Raw genomic sequence first — 22893 nt, 5'->3', positions numbered from 1 at the left:
ACATAAGGGAGGACAACAGGGTACACCCCCTAAGATTGTGTTGTGCTTTATGTATTCCAATAAACTTATATTACACACAAGGGCAGCATCTTGCCTGACTTCTTTGATTTTGTTAGCAGCACTGGATGAGAGAGTTATTTATGTGAGCAAAGAAGAACAGTTTAGAGAAATAACTCTCCACATTTAGTCACTTTACCTGCTTTTACTGGCAAGGGGGTTTCTTGTTCATGTAAAACCACATTTTTATCCTGCCAATAACAGTTCTGTCATGCTAAAACGTAAGGGTTTTAGACACTGCAGTGGGAAAAGGTTCCTTAGCACAAAAGACTCTGGCACCCTATTAGTAAAAAGGGACATACTAGGTGATGGCTTTAAACAACCAACACTGAACAATAAAAGCAGAATAGTTATGGAATTCTCTGTCAGTGAAAGACATGTTAGAAAAAAATTAAATAAAGCCCATTCACGATACTCCACACCTAGAACCCTATCAAGAAAACTAATTTTGTATTATTTTAAATGCAAGTCCTAAGACACATGGGGAGGATTTCAGGGAAACAGGCCACTATATTTTTTGGAATATAAAAAAAAGTTTAAAATGTTTAAAATCTGTACCATGGGCCATAAACCTTAAGGTTTTATTCAGCCTACCTAATAATATTAAATTGCAAGCTCCACTGGAGCAGGGGCTGATGTGAATCACGAGCAATCTCTGCATAATATGTCAGTGCTATTGAAATAAAGGATAATAGTCACACAGCTATTAAATATAACTGTTACCATACCATTTCTCATAATAATAAATGTGAAAACGTTACAGATGCTCATTCTCAGATGAAACTGGTTGCTCTATTCTAAAAGCCGATACATTTTGTCTTCTTTGGTCTACTATAAATTCTGAGCAATTTTTATTAGTTTTTTTTTTAGTTCCATCATTATGACATTGTTTCACTTTTGTCTGTAAAACATAAATCAATTTTATTTTCATCTTTTTAATTGTTTCTGAGTTAATTACCTTTGATCAAAGAGAGAAATCATATGCGTCACCGTGTTTGACTGAACATGAATTAAATAAATCATAACACATAGCTTATCAGAATGAGGGAATCAGATAAAAGGTGAAAGATGCAGGAATACAACTCTTCCCAAAAACTATGCAGACAAAGGCTAAAAGGAGGAGGAAAGACACCAAAAGGCTTGATTGGGAAGAACTCAATGCCAGGATCCGTAGGGAACATGTTTCAGCAGGGGTGACCTTATAGGACCTGTGCACCTCCCCATAATTAGTCCATCAAGAATTAGGGGGATTTGTGTTGAGCTGGTCAAGAGAGAATAAAATGATAAAATGCGGAAATTCGCTGTGAATCCATGCCAGGCGAAAAAATTCGCTCATCACTATTAGCAGCTGCCATTTTAGCTTGGTCTCAGTAACTTCCATGCTACAGCTCTAGCTGCTGTAGCTCAGATTACTCAGAGTTAGAAGGGGGGAGCAAATTCTTATGGGAGGGGGAGAAGGAAAGAGGAGCAAACTGAGCAGACTGGTGCCCTGCCCTAAAGGATTTTTCTGAAAGCAGGAAGTCTGACACAAAAAAACATGTTTATAAAAAAGGTGACAAGAAATCCCGTGTTTCTTTTGATAGAGGACTGCAGCGTTTCTGTGAGTGCTTAGGCTGTGTTTACTTAGACCTTGATAAAGCTTACTTAGTTTTGACCTTCTCCTTTAAAAACAATTATAATGTTAGATTTGTACAGTTATATTTTATTTGTAATATGGCACATTACTGGAGCAACGTCAAGCATTACCTGGCAGACGAAGATGAATATTTCTAGATGCTTAATAAATAACCATTATAATGAAACATGGATGGTTTTGTAAAAGGTTAAGTGATGTTTGCAATTTTACAGGATTCAATCTGTTCATACAATTAATCATCACAGTAGGCAGACACTTGAGCAGGAGATGTACAAAGACGTTCATATACATTCAGTTCTTTTCTGTCTCTTCTTGTAGTTCTATATTGGTGCTGTCATTGGTTTAGGTAGCCCAATCTGTTGCAACACAGGCAGCAGTAAATTGTTAATTATAAAAATCCATATGAAAATAATGCTGCAGATTTCCATTTGGATATCGCCATCTGAAGTTTCTCTCATTTATCTGCTATAGTGCCAGTATGCCCTTTTAGGATCCTTTAGAACTTAGTAATGGAAGTAATGGGTAATGAAAGGTGGGCTATATGAAACTTTCATGCAGTAAATGGTTAATAAAATGCTTGAAGGGATTCTGTCATGATTTTTGGAAATTATGGAATTATGCAGGGAATCCATTGGAATTATGCAGGGAATCCATTGGAATTATGCAGGGAATCCATGCCTGGCAAATAATTTCGCTCATCACTAGTTATAAAGGACCTGACTTTCCTACCATGTGCTCGTGGATCAGAAGCTTAAATGCTGGATTAAATGCTAGAACTTTTCCATCCACCATATGCAAATGGGTAGAGAGTTCACGTTTAAAATAATGTAGCAGTCCCCACACAAACAAAATTGTGTCAGGGGATAGCAGTCAAATGCCATTTCTGGGAGGTTTACACTAGGTATGCAGCAAATTTGTGATTTGGTCTGGGATTTGGCCAGAAGTCGGCCTTCTTCAGAAGGATTCTGCCAAATCCAAGTGCCTGGCCGAACCAAATCCGAATCCTTAAAGGAGAAGGAAAGTAATTTTGGCATTTTACTGCCAATAGATTTGCCACATTAGTGCCACCTAGAACAATATATTTATTCTGCAGAAACCATTACCATACCTGAGTAAACAGCTTTAGAAACTTTCTCCGATTGCTTAAGATAGCAGCTGCCATTTTAAGGAGCTTCCTGCCTGCAGGAAGGGGATGGGAGTTCTTAGCATTCTAGTGGGAGGGGGAGCAGGAGAGAGCTGCACAGACTTTGGCCATGGGAATTAAAAATGTTTCTGAGAGAGGAAGTCAGACACTGGAACATCGCGTTTACAAAAAAAGAGACAAGAAATCCTGTGTTTCTTTTGATAGAGGACTCAGTGCAGCATTACTGTGCTTATTGCTGTGTTTACATAGACTTTTATTATAAAGCTTACTTAGTTTTTACATTTTACTTCTCCTTTAAAATGACATGGCTTTTTTTCACATAAATATGGAAGATTTGGGGTTTGGCCAAATCCCTAAATAGTGGATTTGGTGCATCCCTAGTTTGCACTCAGGCATCTGTTGGAATTGGTAGAAGAGAGTTATTTGCTGTGTGGTTTTAAAAAGTGGAGTGGTCAAACTGGCTTCCATTATTGGCCCTCCACAATGTAGGCAAGAAAAATTCCGGCCCTCGGTACCACAGAAGTCAAATAGCACTGCACTAGTGGATCAAGTGGCAGTTAGCATCACAGAGATGTTGAGATGTACGGAACTATACAGCAGCATAACCACTTACTATAAAGGGATAATTGATGTAATATGGCTAAAGTAAGCAGCCTACTATTTTTCAGAATTTTACCTGAAAACAAAGGGAATGTCTAACTTAAAAACACACGATTGGTGTAATAAATGATTATAGTGTACCTTTCATAGAAGTGAAGTTAATAAAATAAGGCTAAAGGTTTTGATTTATTTGTTCACCTTTGTGTTCCAATAAAGAATGATAGCTATCACCAGTAAGCAGACAAAAACAGTTAGGCATCACTTTAGGAAAAGATAAAAACAATGTCTCAGGATTTTAACTCACACAGTTAAAACCATTTTGTATGGAAAGCTGCTGCACTCTGTATAAGATTCTAATGATGGAACATTTTCATTGACTCTATTTGAGTATTGTAACAGGGTAAATAAACAGATTTGTAGATGGCATTATATCTTTAGGCTAAACTCACATCTATAAGATGCTGTGTTTCGGATTAAGTTATCCATGCAGACTGTGTGCCCTGACATTTACTGTGCTTTAGTATTGATACATCCATTAGATCTTCACTCAGTTTCAAGAAAAGACAGTGACTTTCTCCATAGTCCGTAGCACATCTAATGTTCTGAATAACATAACTGTTTTTACTGTAAATCATCTTTATGACCTTCATTTGCTTTCATATATAATGCATTGTAGCAGAACAATGTTATACTTTATCCCCAAGTAATAATAAATACATGGTTGATTCAAGTCATTGGACAAAAAACACTGATATGGGCTTGTCCAGCCATAGAACATGTTTCTTTTAATGAAATATTGAATATTGAGCTGATTCTTGCAAGAAATTATACTGGAATGTAAATGATACATTTAAGATGTATGGGCTGTCATGAATGACCCATGTAGTATAAGCAGATATAGCACATAAGAATCTAATCTAGTTCTGTGTAGAGATAAAGAACATCCATTGAAAGCTTTCTTATTTTTCATTGCTTTTAAAAGAAGTCATATTTCCTTTGTTCTAAAACCTAAATGGATGATGAGCTAGACTCTGTATAAATACAGAAAATCTCAGAGAACTAGCACTCTCTACCATTGTCATTCAAATAAGTGATGCCATGTGGTATGACACCGTGTGGCACCAGAATACAGCTAGAATAGTGGGTAATTTACTGCACCATTTGGCTCCTCTGCCACTGCATATATATATATATATATATATATATATATATATCCTTTATATGTAGGAACAACAGTTTGTATGTTGATCCAAAGTTCTTCTAGTGTTTACTATTTACAAACGCTCCTAGATCTTCCCTCAGGAAAGACTCAATTAACCTTGGGTTACTTTCTGCACATCAGAGGGCACATGTACGTCCACGAGTGCAGTTGCGGTCACCGCACTGTCCCTGCAATAAATTGCACTTAGAACCGATCGATAAAGCTGGCTCATTCATTTTGGAGCACTAATCCCTTGATTTGAGGGTGTAGCAAAGTGTTTATTCATATGCCTCCAAAGCTGGAAAATGGTTTGCCAACAAAACACCTGTAATGGCCCCAGTGAGCACTAGCTTCTTGTAAGCATTTAGTATCTTGCTAATGATTGTTATTTACTTGTTATATTTTGCAAGTTTCTTCTTATATAAAATAAATGCTGTTAAATTTAGTAAGGGTACAATGACCTCAAAATCTGTACAGACTATATAAAAGTTTTGCTTGAACTAAAACAAAAGTCCATTCAACAGTATCACTTGTATACCATGAGCTAGTGCCCTTCCTTAAGAAAAAAAAAAAAATCTTTCTGGCATGGCGACTTTATCACCTCTTCCCACTTTCACGGTTTATTAGCTGAAAATGTCTGACCGCTAAAAATAACTGAAGATGCAATCATAAAAGCAGTGCACTTGAAGATAGCTTTCCTCATAAACTATGTGATGCTGCTTTAGTCCTGAATTGTTATTAAAAACACACAAATTCATAAAGAATTTCTTGATCAAGAACTTCTTTTAGATATGGATAAATTCGTATGGCACAAAAGAGAGTTTTTATGTTGACATTTATATGTAGACAAATCAACAAAATCATGCATACTATTGAAGAATATATCTAGTTAAACAAACAACATACTAATTCCCACTTTGCATTTATATAATATAATAAATTCTTACTAAAATTCTAGTACCACTTGCACTTTCTGTTTACTGTCTAGGGATCAAAATTTATGTGACTGTCTATAGATAGGCTGATTGTGATATGTCTTTTATCTTTAGAGTTGTTAAAGGAGACAGTTTATTCATTCATCTTCTATCTAGATTAATTAATACAAGATACTTACAAGTCTCCTTACTTTTCTTTTCTTTGCATGTGTTACTTAACTTATCCCATCAAAGTATCACCTTGTGACTGCCATTAAAGTTTCTGGATAGTCTAGTTTTGTGATGGAACCAATATATACAAGTAACAAGAATGAGTGCATGGCCCCCAGTACAGTATCCAGAAAGTTCCATATTACAGAAGGCCATCTCCATAGGCTCAAATTAAATCAAATAATACTAATTTTTAAATGATTTCCTTATTCTCTGTAATAATAACAGTTCATTGTACTTAATCCCAGCTAAAATATAACTAATCCTTATTGGAGGCAAAACAATTATATTTGGTTTATTTTTTTATTTTTATTTCAGCAAGTTTATTTAAAAGATGTATTTAAAACAGAGTCAGCATAGAGACATGTTACATATCCCAGAAAGGTTACACGGATGCAGTCAGTGTGGTTAACCTTAATCTGGGTCTAGTACAAGCCAATATTAAAAATAGTCAAAGCATCAAATCTACTTTAGTAACCAAAAGAGGGGCTTGGAGGAGAATATATGTCAATTTGGGTAAAAAAAAAACTTTTATTAACTGGATTCTGCCCATTGGACCTAGTAGAATTGACACCCATGCTTTAAGTTTAACCTTTATTTTGTCTTAATAGATGCACATTAAGGGGTATATTTATCATGCTGTGTAAAAAGTGGAGTAAAACAACACTAGTGATGTTGCTCATAGCAGCCAATCAGATGCTTTTCTTTGGTTTTCTGCAACTTCATCGGTAATGCTTCACTTCACTTTACACAGCATGATAAATAATATATATTATAAGTTTATAATATTTAGTTAAGGGTGGTTTCACCACCACACCCAGATATGTAAACTGGGTCACTACTGGGAATGGGAGGTCAGTATATGGGGTTCTGGTGGTGGGACTAGTAGTTGTCATCTGACAACATTTTGCAGTCTATGTGGCAGGAGGAAGAGACCTTCATTAAGAGCAGTTTGAATTTCTTGCATTAGGGACATTGCCAGACAAGATTTGTTGCCCATGGGAAATCTATGCTACAAGTGGGCAGCAAATCTCCTGAACATGCCTCTCCCTTCAGTATCATTCATATCGCTGCATATAAAACACTCTACTTGGGCAATCAAGCATAATTGCTGAAAAATGTGAAGAGAGAGGTATTTTCAAGAGATTTGTCACCCATGTGATAGAGATTTCCCACAAGTGACAAGTCTTCTCTTGTGCCATAACCCTTATCACTGCTGTTGTCACGTCTCCCTCACACATTGCCAGTGCTCCACTCACTATCGTTAATCCTTAGGTGGCCACCAGCTGGACTATAGTGAAACGATTGGTTCTGCTCCAAGTTCTGCACGGCAGGAAAGCAGCTCACAGAGTTGTCTTCAAGCAAAGGCATGAAACAACCATGCTCACTGCTGCTCTGCCGTTCAGAAGCAGGGCTGATGGTTATGTGGGAATGCAGCTAACGCCGTCTAAAGATTTGTGCAGTAAGTAACCAGAGCTAGTGAAGTAAAGAGGGGAATTGCAGGCAAGGGGTCAGTAAAAGGTTTTTAGAAATAAACATTAGGTCTATACGGGACAGTGAAAGATGGGAAATACGGAAGCAGGAGTGTTATAGGAGGTTTGGATGGAGGTGCCTCCGTCCTTTAGTTAAGCTCAGATCAGTTGTCAAATCCAACAGGTTAGTAGGAAAGGGGACTACAGAGAGGGGGTTTCTGTTAAGCCTATCCATTTAGGATTGAAGAGTTGAGTTAAAATCTTCTGCACATATGAATTGGGCGTGTGGATAGGAAGATATAAAGGTACTTAGCAGATGGATACATTTGTCTTTGTAGGGAGGGGGACATATATACAGGAGGCCAAAATTACAGCAGTTGTGTTAAGTATACAGTGGACAAATATAAATCTGTCCGCGGCTCTGACTTTATTGTGAGGGGCTTGGTTTTTTTCTTAAATAAATGGAAGTGCCTGCAGTATAAGTGGAGACAGATGTTATTTCATATTAGATTATTTTCAAGGTCATCTGCCTTATTTTGACAAGTTTGTATCAACGCCTGAAGTTCGCACAGTGCAATTGGGGATCTCGTCAAAAACATGTCCTCTCACATCGAGCTGGTAACCATGCCTCCTCTATTGGGTTTATTTAATGTTTACATGATGTTTTAGTAGACTTAAAGGACAAGTTAAGTAGAACTGCTGCTTCTCTGTCGCAGGCGCCATTTTTTCTATGCATATAGTATCAAGATGGCTGCCATCTATATTATGCGCATGCGCCAAGTTTCATCGCCGCTTGCAGATTTTTTTCTAAACTGTGTTATTTAAAGAGACAAATGCATGGAAATACAGGAGATTTAACAACATTGAAGTACACACTGGAGGTATTCCTTTCCCGGGAATAAAACAGCGTTCTAGACTTTCTTTGTCCTTCAAGGTATGAACATCCAAATTACAGAAAAAATCCCTTATCTGGAAAACCCCAGGTCCCAAACCCTCTGGATAACAGCCCTTTTGTATTTCTCCAGCATTGTTTCTAAGTGTAAATTCATTAAGAGTTTTAAAGTATTGCTATCATGACCAAAGTTCACAGTTAAGAGTTAAAAATCCTGAGGGAATTTAAAAATGGAGGTGACAGATTATCTGTTACCTCTGTAAAAAAAAGTTAGAACCCCAAAGCATGACAAACAGCTGCTTTGTGAGAGGAAAAATATCATTTCTAAGGGTTGCAACTCCAGGGTAAATGAGTTTTGTGAATGCCCCCCCACCCCACCTCCCACCAGGGTCACAGAGGTACAGATTCCTTTTAGTGTATATTTGGGAGCCACTGCATTGACATTTTAGCGACAATCTTGTTAAGCATCCATCTATCCTTGACAGGCAGCATCAAGCTGGCCTCTGTCCCTCATTTGGGCTTTTTCTTCCTTTATGTATGCCTTCAGGACTTCACACATAGTTGCTCTTGGTTCATCATTTTTTGCTATTTTGCTTTTCAAGCCAACAGCAATTAGAGCAGCAGCTAATTAACATTTTTCAAAATCTGTTGCGTTTCTCATATTGCTTTAGAATCGGATCTGTTAACGCTTTATGTACTGGCTGTAGAGACTGGCATAACTTATTGCTAGGCAACACGTTTTCTCATAGGCAGCTGTGGTAATCAGGTCCCTGACAGCCAATGCCATAGATTCTGCATTCTCTGGTAAGTGGTTAAAGTTTTTGTTTAAAAAGTGTATTTTGTATTAGATATGTGTCATTAATATTTAGACCAATATTAACAAATAAACTTTTTATTTGGGAGTTAGGTAACTTATAGGATACGTATTTGTTACTTTTGATGATTCTGTCTCCACCTTATATTATACTTAGGGGCACATTTACTAAGACACGAATCTGAACCGAATTGGAAAAATTCCGATTTGAAAACGAACATTTTGCGACTTTTTCGTATTTTTTGCGATTTTTTCGGCGTCTTTACGACTTTTTCGTTACCAATACGATTTGCGCGAAAAACTTAAAAGGTGCGACGTTTCGCGCAAGTTTTAACGCTAGGAAAAAAGTGCAACTTTTTGCGCAAGTTTTAACGCTTTTTTTTTTTAACGGATTTTGCGCAACTTTCGGAATGGCTACGAAAAACTCACGTTTTTTCGCACAAATCGTATTAGTAACGAAAAAGTTGCGACATTTTTCTGAAAAAATCGCAAAATACCGATCATTACGAAAAAAACGCAATCGGACGCATTCGGCCCGTTCGTGGGTTAGTAAATGTGCCCCTTAGGGTTCTGACAAGGCACTGGCTGTTCTTCCTTATTATCAGTGAACTCTACTAAATTCAGCTTTACTATAACCCCATAAAGTGTTCTTAGTTTACTAACAATAACACTGTAGTTCATTGTCCCTTTGTGATAATTAGCTCTAACAAGGCTATTGGCTCTGGAAACATAAATTGTGTCAGTCAGTTGGAAGCAGGAAGGCACATTACCCTTTATTTATATGCCCCTTGGCACTATAAAAAGTGAACTGTGACAGTCAATTATCTGCAACTATGTACACTGTAACAGTTAATTTGGGTTACAAGAAAAGTCCATCAAGTTCAACCCCTCCAAATGAATACTATAAGTCATCAGTGAGTTCCATGACCATATAAAGGCACACAGCTTTTATACAGGTCATAGAACTCCAAGGTGTAATATCTTCATATTTTCCAACAGGGGGTATATTATTTATTATAATAAACAAGTTTTGGTAAGACATGTGACAGAAAGGACATAACTACGGACCATTTGTAAGGATAGAATTTACAGAGTATTCAGGGCCCTTGTGTATTACATAATACACATTTATACATGTACAAATCTTCAAATCAAAAGGGGTGATATCTTGTTCTTTGTTCTCTGTTTTTTTTTAAAAAAAAGTTCCCTTGCTATGTGTCTATAACTAATGTTTTAGTTCTGTTCTATTCCCTTTCGAACTTCACCTGTAGGGACCTGTTGGGTTAACAATCCCTATAGCTTTAAACCCTGCACCTCCTTATTTGACTGTTACTGAACAGATGCTCCTGTATCTCTTTTGCTATTAGCATATTATTTGTTATTGGCCTATAAGGCTTATTCCTGCGCACTGTAATATAGTGTTTAGCACAAGGTGGGTACTTTTATTTGGCCTGCATCTGTTGAACCAGGTGGATAGTTACTGAGCCTCAACAAGGCCCCAGTAAAGCCGTTCTACCCCAGCACCGTGATTTGTATGATCCCAGGGGGAGGGCCTTTGTAATTAAAATGGAAAATTTCTATTTAGGATTAACCAATCACACATACTACTAAAAAAAGTACGTTTTTTTTTTTTAAATGTTTATTTAGATGAAACTCTCCAACATATTTTTGTATAGACTTACACTGTTCAGGGCTAATTTTTCCCTTTAAAACTGGGTCTGTTAAAAAGGAACCCTTTAATAACTGGTTCCTTAGTTGTGAAATTAGGACAAATAATGCTTTAAAATCTCTTCATTGTTTAATATTTATATTTCTAAAAAATTATTTCAGATTTTTAAATAATGTTTAACCCTTTAAGCAGATTTGGTCACTTGTGATACTTTTATTGCCAGACACTTTTTGAACATTTTGCCCTCTTTAGGGGCCTTCCCTGGGGTGGACTTTTTTGTTTTTTTTTTTTGCCCAGGAAAACAACATATATATTTTTTAAGGACAACCTAAGCTTTCAAAATATGCTAAAATGTTGGTGTAATTCGACTTCTGTAACAAAATATAGGCTTCTAAATATCTAAAAAATGAAGAAAATATTTATATTACATAAACAAATATCAGAAACAAAATGCATTTTATGTATGTCTCCTAAATGCACCAAAACCAAATATGTATAGTTTTATGGAGATGTCAGGGGTCCACTTAACAATTTGAAACCCACTGTACATAGATTTATCAATGCACATGGCATGTAGAGACCCAAAAATATCCTTTATGCATACTAAATTCATGGCTTACATTTACACTTATTCACTTATTTGGCATTTCTGAAAATCACCTAAAAATGTTGCAATTTGCCACAGTTATCTCATACAATTTCTTACATACAAAGGCAAATCACCCTAAATACAAATGCCAGAGGTCTACTGAACAGTTTGATGCCCAATATCCATAGATAAAAATGGTAAAAGCTTAAATGAATAAGTAATATGTTTGTAAGTGTTTGTATATATGTGTGTACACTTCTAAAAATTGTGTGACAGTGTGCGTATGTGTATATAAGTGTGCAATAAAAAAGCAATCTTTACTAAAAGGTATATACCTTTCATATCCGCTAATGCAGATAGAAATCTATATCTGCACAAAAATGCAGGCACTAGGTGCTTGGCAGTTAGAGTTAGTTTCTGCAAGCGCATAGTACTTATGTGCTTGTCAGGTAAAGGGTTGACCCTTGTATCACAAAAGACTTGCCCAGGCCCTCGTGTGTGTGTTATTCAACTTTTCTTGATCTTAGGATACTATTACTGACACGCTAATGCAACCTTAGAGTTTACTTATTTCTGCAAGTGCAGTGAGCAAAGTACAATTTCGACAATCACAGTGCTTTTGTCCCACAATGCATAGTTTTTTCTTAGATTTCCAGTGTCATTGTGCACCTGGCGCAATTGTCTGTTTAGAATAATTTCTGGTGCTTGGTGTGCAAGATAAGCACAACAGAGACCGTTTCCGCACACCCTGGCTCTCCAAACTTGAACGCCCGGTGCACACTGCTAGAGGGATCGGCACCCTCCCAAAACTGCAAGGCAGGGGCTAGGTTTGCTCCGAAACGTTGCACCTCCGCAATAAATTTTTAAAGGGTTGTTCCCTTGTAGCCCTGAGTGCCTTTGCTTTTTGTTGGCTTGGTGTGCAAGAGACATCTGTGCCAGATTTCTCAAGCACAAGTGTGCTGTGCCTATTTACAGTGGGCGTAGAGGGAAACCTTAATCTACTGCTTGTTTAGGAGGTCGTGGTGGCTCCAGGTTCCTCTGCATCAGTTGGTGCAGCAGTAAACAATTCATAGTGGAAGGCAGGAAGGATTGGGCTGCACTCAGGGCCACTATATAGAGCAAAGATCGCATTTTGACACACGTACCTTTAAAGAATGGGGTTTACGATGTAACTCACTATGGGGAAATGTGCGGGAGTACAACTGTGCTTGCAGTCATAAACTTTAAAGAAAGAAAATTCTTCCTAACCTGCTGCTGAACACTCGTTGCTAAATCAGGAGCAGTAAAGCTGGGGGAGGATTCCCCTGGGCTTAAGTCCATTGTCTAGGGCAGCACTGAATCGAAATACAGCCTTAACAGCGTTATTGCATATACAGTTTTGTCCAAGAAGGGCACCAAGAAGTTCCATGAGTATATAAAGGCACAAGGCCACACACATTGTAATTTACAACAGGCGGTATTATATTTTTCCTAATACACAAGTTTCAGTGATTTAATTACAAATGAGACAGCTGAATTTTTCCATTTTATGCCTACAATAATGTGACCGTATAAACCTTCAATTTTCTAAGATTAAAGATAATCCCTATTTAATGTGCAACCTACATTTCTCATGTACATGCAAATCTCAGTAAGTAATAATTAAATGCTTGCAGTAGAGAGAATGAAGAAAAAACGGCATATATATGATTTAGTAATTATATTAACTTTCTTTGTTGTAAAACATGGACATTTAAATTCAAAGACCAAACAGATTGGAAAACTTGTGATGCAAAAGTTTGAACTAATACCTGACTCTAATACATGAAACATTATTAGTTTCTGTCTGCATTTACATTTAGGTTATGAGAGACAGCAAAGACTCAGTAACAAATGACAACCAACTAGCAGTTAGCTTTTCGTGATCTAATGCTTTTGGAAAAATGAAATAAAAATGAGTTTGGTTGGGTTACTGTTCTAGGACATAGCCCTGATAGAGGGACAGTATTATAGGAAAGTGGATTTGAGCCACTTGCCTTACAATAAGCCCAACAGCAGCCAATCTCATCTAAGATAATATCATGAAATAGCCAGAAAAACACCTGTGCACAAATTACTTTAAATATTAATATATTTTCACTGCCTTTATTTTGAAAGTGCCTTAAGATTTAGAAATATAAATACTATGTAAATGTACATATGCTGCTGGCAACTTCCTAACTGGTACTGGCACTAGTCAAAGGGATCACCCACCCAGATATTGATCAGGACTGCTAATGTGAACAAGAATTGTATTTTGGCTTAAATAAACCAGTCTCAGGGCTGGGCTGGCAGTTTTACTTGTTTACATGTTGCCTCTGGTACTTTTATTCTTAAGGGTGACTTCACTTATCTTTCCTTATCTCTCTTATACTGTAATTGCTGGCCCAAGCGACTTTTTAGAAAATTATCCGTAAGGGATCATTTACTAATCCTCTGAGCAGAGGTGCAAAATGCACCATAAATCCTTACTGTAATGCAATGGAAAAATGTGTAAAACATGTAACGTGTAATAATTACGCTGTACAATAAATTTTAGAATATATGTAGCTGAGTAAGATTCTGGCATAAAAAAAATGTTGTGCTTTAGAAAGCCACGTAACACAAGTGCTGAGTGCCACCACTTTACTATGTGTTTAATACCACTTTTCATGCCAGAAATTAATTTGCCACCTAAGTGTGTTCCATTACCTTTAGGAATGTGTTGAGTTCTCTCCCCTATACAATCTTTAGCATGCGATTATCAGACTGACAGACCAATGCTTTGGACAGGAGACATTTTTTACAATAAATAATTAAGCAATTAACAATAAACATGAAGCAATTGTCTACTATCCAGAGGAAGGTGGAAAAAAACAATTAAGAATTCCTATCCAAGTTGCTTTGGGGAAAAGGAGGAAATCCTTGTTGGCTCTAAAGGCCAGACCTTGCATCACCTTTACTAATTTCAGAAACCTTGTATTTTCATTCTTGCTGAAAAGTCATTGACCCTTTTACTAAACTATTGAATGTATCTGCCACAACAACCTCTTCAGGGAAAGATTCTCATAACATCGTAGCTCTCACTATAAATTCCCATTTAGTCCTACTTAGATTTATTTAACTGACATAAAAGAGCGTTTGCTTACAATGCCTCTGCTAAAATTGACAATTCCTCCATCCTTCATAGGTTTATAGTTTTATGCAACCCCTTCTGCACCAAGTTAAACTGTAAAGTGATGGGTGCCTGAGACTGGAAGTCCCTCCATAGTGGGTGGTGCACAGGAAGCCCAAGAAGGAATGGGTACATCCCCAAGAATAGATTTTTAAAATTAGCTGAAAAGCTTAAGGCAAAAAGTGCTAGATTTGGGAGCAGCGAGAAATACTGTAAAAAATATGGGAAGTAGGGTTGAAGTAGTGGATGGGGGTAAGCCCAGAGAAGGAGCAGAATAAAAGAAACTAATGATTAGCAGATGAAAATAATGTATTCATCCAGAGAGATATTAAATGTATGTTCACTAGTGCTAGAAAATTGCCTAATACAATACATGAGCCCATGTTTTTGGCACTGAATGAGAATTATATTGCCATTGGTACTGATGTAACATAGTCGATATATATTAAAAGCCATACCATGTTTTAAATGGACAGTCTAAATAGAAAGAGTGGTATTCCTTAAAGGAGAAAGAAAGTCATTTTGACTTTTCTGACAAAGCTTACTTAGTTTTTACCTTTCCTTCTCCTTTAATAAACATTTTTGCACAATACATTCAGTTTTGGAGGAAGATGCCATACCCTCCAATCACAATCACAATTTTTTCTCGATCAGAGGGTATGTTTAGTTTGTAACAGGTGTGTCTATTAGGAATAGGCTACAAAATCTGGGCATAGGTATGGCTAACACTGTGTGACACAATCCCTACTCATGTTTTTGCCTCCACATTACGTATGCTTTACATTCAAATACATGTGGTGTTTCTCTTTAGGATGTAGTGTAACTATAATTCATTTAAGGTTAATAATAGGTAATGGGAAATTAATGCACAAATAATTGGATTAAGTTATACTTTACTTATTAACTCACCTATCTAATATTTATAAGTGTGAAATTCTATAAGTATAATACTAGGGGGTGCTTAAAGGAATACTGTAATGGGAAAACATATTTTTTTCCAAAACATATCAGTTAATAGAGCTTCTCCAGCAGAATCCTGCACTGAAATCAATTTTTCAAAAACACAAATTGACTTTTTTTTTTAAATTGAATTTTTAAATTTCACATGGGGCTAGCCATATTCTTAATTTCCCAGGGTCCTACAGCCATGTGGCCTGTGTTCTGATAAACTTCAGTCACACTTTACTGCTGAGCTGCAAGTTGGAGTGATATCACCCCCCTTCCAGCAGCAAGATAGTAATAGTAAGTAGTAAGAAATCCAGCTTGGGACTCCTCCAGTTACATGGGAGTAGGAGAAAAAATAGATTATCTGAAAGCAGTTCTAATGCACTGAGATGGCACCTACACACTTATATTACAACTAAAAGAAAAATACATTTGTTGGTTCAAGAATAACATTTAAAATGGTAGAGTGAATTTGCTATGTAAACAGTGTAATTTAGAAATAAAAAGTGTGCTATAAAAATCATGACAGAATCCCTTTAAGGTTCACTCTAGGATAAATACCCAGTTAATGAGGTCAGAATTCAGTAAATAGAAATTAGAAAGTCTTAAAGATAAAAAAGGCTAATTTAAACAAGCCACCCATGTCCGCAAATAGTAGTTCAAAGGAATGTACCAAACATTGATGTTGTATGCTGTAGTTAAGATGGGAGCAGCCTCCTCAACAGAAGGGTAAACCAAATACAGTAGCATCTAAAAAACAAAGTGGGGCACACTCCCATAGTGTAAACCAGTTACATGTATTTATTGCATAAATAACATTTCACTAACAAGGACAAAGTATAAATTCCACATAAAAACATCACTATGGCCAGTATACTTCTACCATATATGATGTGTGGTTTGTGTAGCAATTTTGCTCTGTTTCTTTTCTTCAGGCTTAATAAATATACAGTATGTTTCTTCACTAAGTGGAGAAACACTTGGATTTTTTTGTGTCAAAAAGTCAGGAATTTTTTTGTGTGAAAACAGCTAAAAATTTGAATCCGGCAATTCACCTGCTAAAACTTGCCAAGTCAATGGCAATTGTGACAATTTGAAAAAAAGTAGGCTATGGTGTGACAAGTTTGAAAAGTGTTGTGACCTTTTCCGGTGCAGACTTTTTGAGTTCAGACTTGTAAATGTCAGACATTCGTGGAAATGAGTTTAGTCTAATTTTTAAAAAGAAAAAATGCCATGCATCAGTAGTAATAACTTATGTGACACTAGGGGGGAGGTTTACCAAGACACAAAAGCTCGGAGCGTTCATACGAACGCTCCGAGAATATTCTCGCCGATTTTTTCCCGCCCACGTGACTTTTTCGAGCGTCCATGCGAAAATTTTCGGAAAGGCTCTGCCACTGTTTACAATGGTTCGGTACAAAAAATTTTGTGACTTTTGGATCACCAATACGATATTGTCGTGACTAATACGATTTTTTCGTAAGCATTTTCGAGATATTTGTGATCTTCAGAAATTTTCGTTTCCAATCCGAATTTTTCCCATTCGGGATTCAAATTCGTGGATTAGTAAATCTGCCCCTAGGTTCAGGCTGAACTAGCTAGTGTGTTTTGTACCTTTAGCTTACACAAATATAAAATGTGCACTTATTACCTATAGGTAGGATATCATACAGTATTTAGACTACATGATTAAATTCATTACATTAAAATCTTAAAGGTTTTATTATTCATGTTAATTCATTTTGAAGGTTGTTGCAGTTTCAGGGAGACTCACAGCACAGCACAACCCTTTAGTGCCTGCTGTAATTTCCCTTTCAAATGAATGGAAGACACTGCCTATGGTAGGCATCTGCACTGTCAGACAGGGATTGGTCTGGAAGGATCCCTTCAGCATTACAATGAAATCCCAACCAAACAGGGAATGGGAAAGTGACTGCAGGGTTTAGCTTCTAAGATGTTCAATGGATTATTACATGACTCAAGATACCTTGAACTTTAGGCTATCCCAAAGGATGTAACCAGTGACAATATAAAATAAATATAGCATATAGTATTTGTTTTAGCTTCTCAGAAAGTACAAGAAAATAAAGACATAGCAATAAATAAAAAACTGCTGTTCTTTACAGGACTAAACTAAGGGTCTAATGGGCCCTAGATCTTTTCTCCAGAGTGGAGCAAGAAATAAAGCTGCTACTTGCAATGCCTAACAACAAAGAGGAGATCAGCAAATTTAATTTTGCCCCACTACATTGCATTAGGACCCAGCCTACTGAACTAATAAATCCTAGGACTGCATCTCCCTTGTCTAATTGTTCATTTGACCCTTGTCTTTCATAAGTATTCAGATTTTTTGCTTTAAGGCTGGTACAGTTGAAATGGAAAATACATTTTCAGTTTTTCTGGTTTGTGCTACAAAATATTAAAATGCCTAATCCAAATGGTATACAGCGGCCACATTAAGGCACTGATGTACTTGAAATGTTTCGAAGGGTTTTTTTTTAGTTGTGGTACAAGACCTGCTTATTAAATACAAATGTGCTGCTTATGGTTTTATATGGATATGCATCAGCATCTTAAAGAGACTCAATGTCAGCTAACAGAGAAATTGTTTTTGTAATTTGTCCTTAGGGACCCAGTTCCTTTTAAAACATCATTTTAGTTACCCTGTAGTGCTGTGTGTAGTGACTGGAAGATTGAAATTATGCATTATTATGTTACTTTACTGGGCTATGTGTTATATAACACAGGCAACAAAGTATTTATGAAACTAATAGAAAATGAAATGTTGCCAGCATGAATATTTCTGAAAATATTTTTCAGGCAAAGTGTTGCAATGCATTGCACAGGCATTCAAAAGCAGTTAATTCAGCTACAGAAAATGTTAATTTAAATTGCATGGTATGAAGGTCATTGTTAAATACTGCATAATGCTACGGGGGCTCCAAAAATCTCAGACCAATAAACAGATGATTATGTTCCATTTCTAAAGTACGCAAATACTCTGCAGGAGAGAAAAATGACACCTTTATAATGATTTTGTACAGCGTCCTAAGTGCTCTCCTGAGCATATTTTCCATGAATTATTTACTTGTTTGTGTTTAGTGCTTTCTCTGCCTTTCCATCTTCCTATTCATTCCTAGTGCTGGGGGCAACTTATCATTATCCATGCAGACCAGATTATCCCTTATAACCCTCTGCTGCCCACCCCAGGTTGTTAGATTAGATAGATAGAGGGAGTTAAGCACCTTTCTTTAAAGGTATGAGCAGAATATAAATACTTTCTTCACCCCCTGCCTACTGTCTATCTATTGCGATGATTGCATGCCCAACATAACACCATGGTATCCCAAGATGCATGCAGAGAAAGAGCTTCCACAGGAAAACACTTAGGATGCATTTACAAAATCTATTTGGGAGAGGTTTGTATCTCCTTTAACAAACACTGATAACTACTGAGTACAGACTTAAGGAGTTATAGGGTTCATATAAAATGGATACATACACAGGCTGCAGGGTTGGCTTGCGTGTCTCCATGGGTTTAATCCCAAAGTACAAAAACACCCAAAATACAGACAGGTTAAATGGCCTCTGACCTTAGTCTGAGTAAGGTGACATATGATATATGATTACATTGAGTTAGGCTTATGTTAAAATAAATTGCATAGAGACTGTCTAAACGGCTAGAAATAAATGAATATATAAACCTTACCTTACTTTGCATGGTTTTCTTTCAAACAGTGAAATCAGGCGTTTCTTGGTTAACACACAAATACAAATATATATGAATTATTTTTGTCAGTTTAGACAGTATTTATGCACATAATGTGAGCCCAGCTTATCCCAAAAAAAAAAGGGACTCATGGCAAAAAAGGGTATATACTAAAAAAAATGAAAAATAGTTAGGATTTTCAATGTGAATGAAGCCCAACCACAAATTATTACTGATCTGATTATATTTCACTATGCAAAGACCACATTAATTTGTCTTCATAAAAACATTTATGTAAATAATTGTTTCTATTAAAACTACTCCAATAAATATAGATGACTTTGAGTTTTCACTATGATTGGACACTGTTTTTTAAGAAGCTTGCAAAGAAACTATTTTACTCTTGAATCAAGGTATTTACTCCTATCTACTGTATACCTATGTTGTGTATGCAATAAGATACTAATTTAGCGTATGCTTTTTTCTTTATTGCAGATCATTGAGGTGGGAAAGTATCTTCAAACATCGGCTCTTTCATTCATATGTATCTTAAGTTTACATACTTCATTATGACTTGTGCAGGGTGACAAATGGGGGGAAAAGCCACAAGAGACATCCTTCTATGTCACTGAAGTTTCAGCACAATGATATGAAGCACTCTGCTTGATTTCTCTCAAATCCACTATGAAGACCTAGAATCTAGAATCACAGCCTTAAATCATCTCTAGAAAGCAATGTAAAACTGATAGTAACAACTACACAATTATTGGGGTATGTACTGGAGCACTTCAGTGGAACAGATATATGTCAAACTCAAACATCACTGAGCCTCTTAATTTGGAGGATAACCTGGACAACAATCCTGGTATAAAGGATATTGGTGGCCTGGATGGTAAATGACTGTGATAACAGTTGAGAAAGTCTCTGCTGTGCCATATAAAGCCATAGATGAATCGAGAAAGGAGTAGAGCCGACAATGAAAAGTGCTGTATCTCTATCACTTTCTTTAAATTCATTATCAGCTTAACATCCAATGTTGCGGACTGCTTTCAATGCATGTTGAAAATATTTGCACTGTCAGTTCCATTCAGGGTAATGCTATGTGCCATTGTTTGCAAGGTCGGAAAAGGAAAAATTACATAGTGCATCATTTAGGGGCTTGCAAGACATCTGAGAATGTTCTAACATGGACGCCTCATCCCCTTTATCTTACTATGAAACCTGCCTCCTTACATGTTGCTATGGAAACCCTTATGTATATATACATACACACACAAATCATCAAAAGTTTGCAGATATATATAAATATATTTATTTGATGACGTCTGATATTGCCTTATAATCACAAGATTTCATTTTAGCGTGTGTCTCCATTTGTTAGTGTTCATTAGGCACTTTCAGGCTTAATTAATTCTCCCAAGAAACTTGTTTTCATTCTCATTAATTAAAACATTTAATTGTAATTATTGTTGTTATTTTAACAGTTATTGCCAAGGAGGGACGTGAAAAGTTGTATAGAAATTAGTACCAGCTAAATATATTTTAGTCTTCATCCAACACCAATCAAAATATATGTTGGAAAGTGACATTGTATCCTCTGTTTATATCCTCTAGCGTTTCTCTTTATGTTTTTATGGAAGGTTCTTTCTTTTTAGTTTATGTTTACTATGAATTCAGGAGTTTATTTTTTTTTTTTTCAAAATGCAAAAAATAAGCCAATCATGTCAGGTCATTGAAATCTTCAGGCTAAAAGCTTTAATATAAATACTATATAAAATTGTATAATTATAAAATATATTTCTACTTGCATACATGTAAACATTGAAAATAAATATTTTTCACTTATAAATTTCAGTAAAAAATATTTTGATAATTTAATACGACGGGTGTAAGTTTGCTGGTAATAAAGGAATGCAAGAATATCTGTTGACTTGTAGGTCAGATCTCACAAGCAAAGCTTCAATGTCTAATTTACAAGTTACTGAAATGTATGTGTTGCATTTAACACATTGTATAGCTGATGGTATTATTCTCCAGTTTTTTTTTAACCCTTTTATTTCTTTAGAGTAAAAGCATTCCCTTAATAGGCCATTTCTTTAAAGTTGTGGATGAAGAAAGTGTTTCATTAATTGTGGCACTGCAAACAATTTCATTTCATGGTTGCAAAGATGGTATAACTGTAGAATAAACAATACAAATGATTAATCAGTTAATACTTCTCCTATATAACTTTGTGCCATAAAGTAACAGGCCTATGTCATCATTCAAGCCATACTGATAAAAACTTGTAAATGCTGTTAAAATGTATTTGTGAATTCAGTAGTGCCAGGCATAGGCAAACCATGCAAGTGCTCCCCAACCACCTGCATTTTTAATTTCTAATTTGGAATAGTAACTTACCTTTTAACTCCTCCGTATCTGATAATTCCATGTTTTGTATTCTGCAGTGTCCTCTTTTCTCATTTTCTATTTACCTTGTCACTCTATTCCTTTTGTTTTAAATGTCTTTACCTTTTTTCTCTCCTCACTTGTCTCAATCCTCTCTCCTACTTCCCCCTCTCTAAGGTTACCAGATATCCAAATTGAAATCCGAATAAGAAAGGGGCTTTCAACATTTTTATGCCACACCCACTTTTGGCCACTCCCCCATTGTCATACACCTGCTCAGTATCACACTCACATATTTCAATTTAAATATATTTAATGGGAAAAAGATCCAAAATAATTTTATAAATAGTTTTTCCTTCAGCAACAGGAAAGCTGGTGTGATAAGTTTGTAGGATGTGGGAGGGAAGAGAGTCATGTGACAGAAGATCACTCCTTCCTCCTGTCATGGAATAGCAATGATTGGCTATGGGCAGCTCAATTTCCATGGGTACAACTTTCAGAAACTGGGACACTTGTTGTGGTCAATTTTCCATGGGAACATGGAATCTGAAACACAGTCAGTCCCCCTGAAACGGGGACTGATGGTAACCTCTTTTCCCCTGTGATGTTCTCTCTTCCCTTCCCAATGCACCATTCGCCTTTCTTTGCACTCAGATTCATGCCATATTTTTCTCTGTCACCATACCAGTAACCACCCCCATTCACTGCTTTGTAATACTGAAATACACTATAGTGTGTCTTATCTTAATGCCCCAGCAGCATCAATGAAAATGTAAACTCTGACATTCCCTCCCACTCCTATTTAGTCTTCCCCTACAGCTGCTATTCACATAACTTTTTGGATGATTTGGGGGAACGGTAGCGAACGTTTATGCAAATGTATTTAACTGAATGTGCAGGATTGTCAGGTCTGAAACATTATTAGTGGGAAGAATAAGAGGCGCCACCAAATGAGAAGAATGAAGAAATGTTGCCTTCTCAACTTTTGGAAACTAGGCCCTTAAGCGTTCATTTCACATTTTCTGTTTTATCGATACAGCGACGGGATGGACCTGTCGACTTGGAATATATATGAGATACCATGGTTGACTTGCCAGTATAATAGCCATGCACCGAGTGTGACTTTAGGATCAAAGTCTCCACAAACACAGACATTTTATGAATAGTTGATGTATGATGAAATGAAATGCTGGTACCTAAATAAATGTATAATTTTGCAGTTATTTTTCAATAAAATGGAATTTTAACTTTTTGATACAAATGAAGGCTATTGTTTTATATTAGGAGAACTATTTTGCCCAGTATATGGATTATTTCTTATTTAAGCTGATAATGTTGTTGGAATTTGTTGTCTCAGACACAATGTAACCCTATTTTCATTTCTGGATCCTGAAGAAAGCAAACAGCAATTACCCTTAGCTAGCGCATTCCAGCACTGACTTCTTAGAGTGGCCTAAAGA

At 36.4% G+C, this 22893-nt stretch overlaps 1 protein-coding gene and 1 long non-coding RNA gene across 4 annotated transcripts in view; one reads left to right on the top strand and one right to left on the bottom strand.

Moving 5' to 3' along the window:
• prr16 (proline rich 16) overlaps nt 1-22684 on the top strand; it is a 173923-nt gene extending 151239 nt beyond the window's left edge. Inside the window, exon 3 of the mRNA XM_018090692.2 lies at nt 19541-22684. The gene's annotated coding sequence lies outside the window, so the exon portion shown is untranslated. The remainder of the gene's footprint in view (nt 1-19540) is intronic.
• The window catches only part of LOC105948047, a 321644-nt gene that overhangs the window by 232164 nt on the left and 66587 nt on the right, over nt 1-22893 (bottom strand). The window lies entirely within an intron of this gene.

This window comes from Xenopus tropicalis, chromosome 1 (genome assembly GCF_000004195.4).
Source record: "Xenopus tropicalis strain Nigerian chromosome 1, UCB_Xtro_10.0, whole genome shotgun sequence".
Classification (NCBI taxonomy): domain Eukaryota; kingdom Metazoa; phylum Chordata; class Amphibia; order Anura; family Pipidae; genus Xenopus; species Xenopus tropicalis.
Note: the sequence above shows the minus strand (reverse complement) of the source record. Positions and strands in the feature narration are given on the sequence as shown.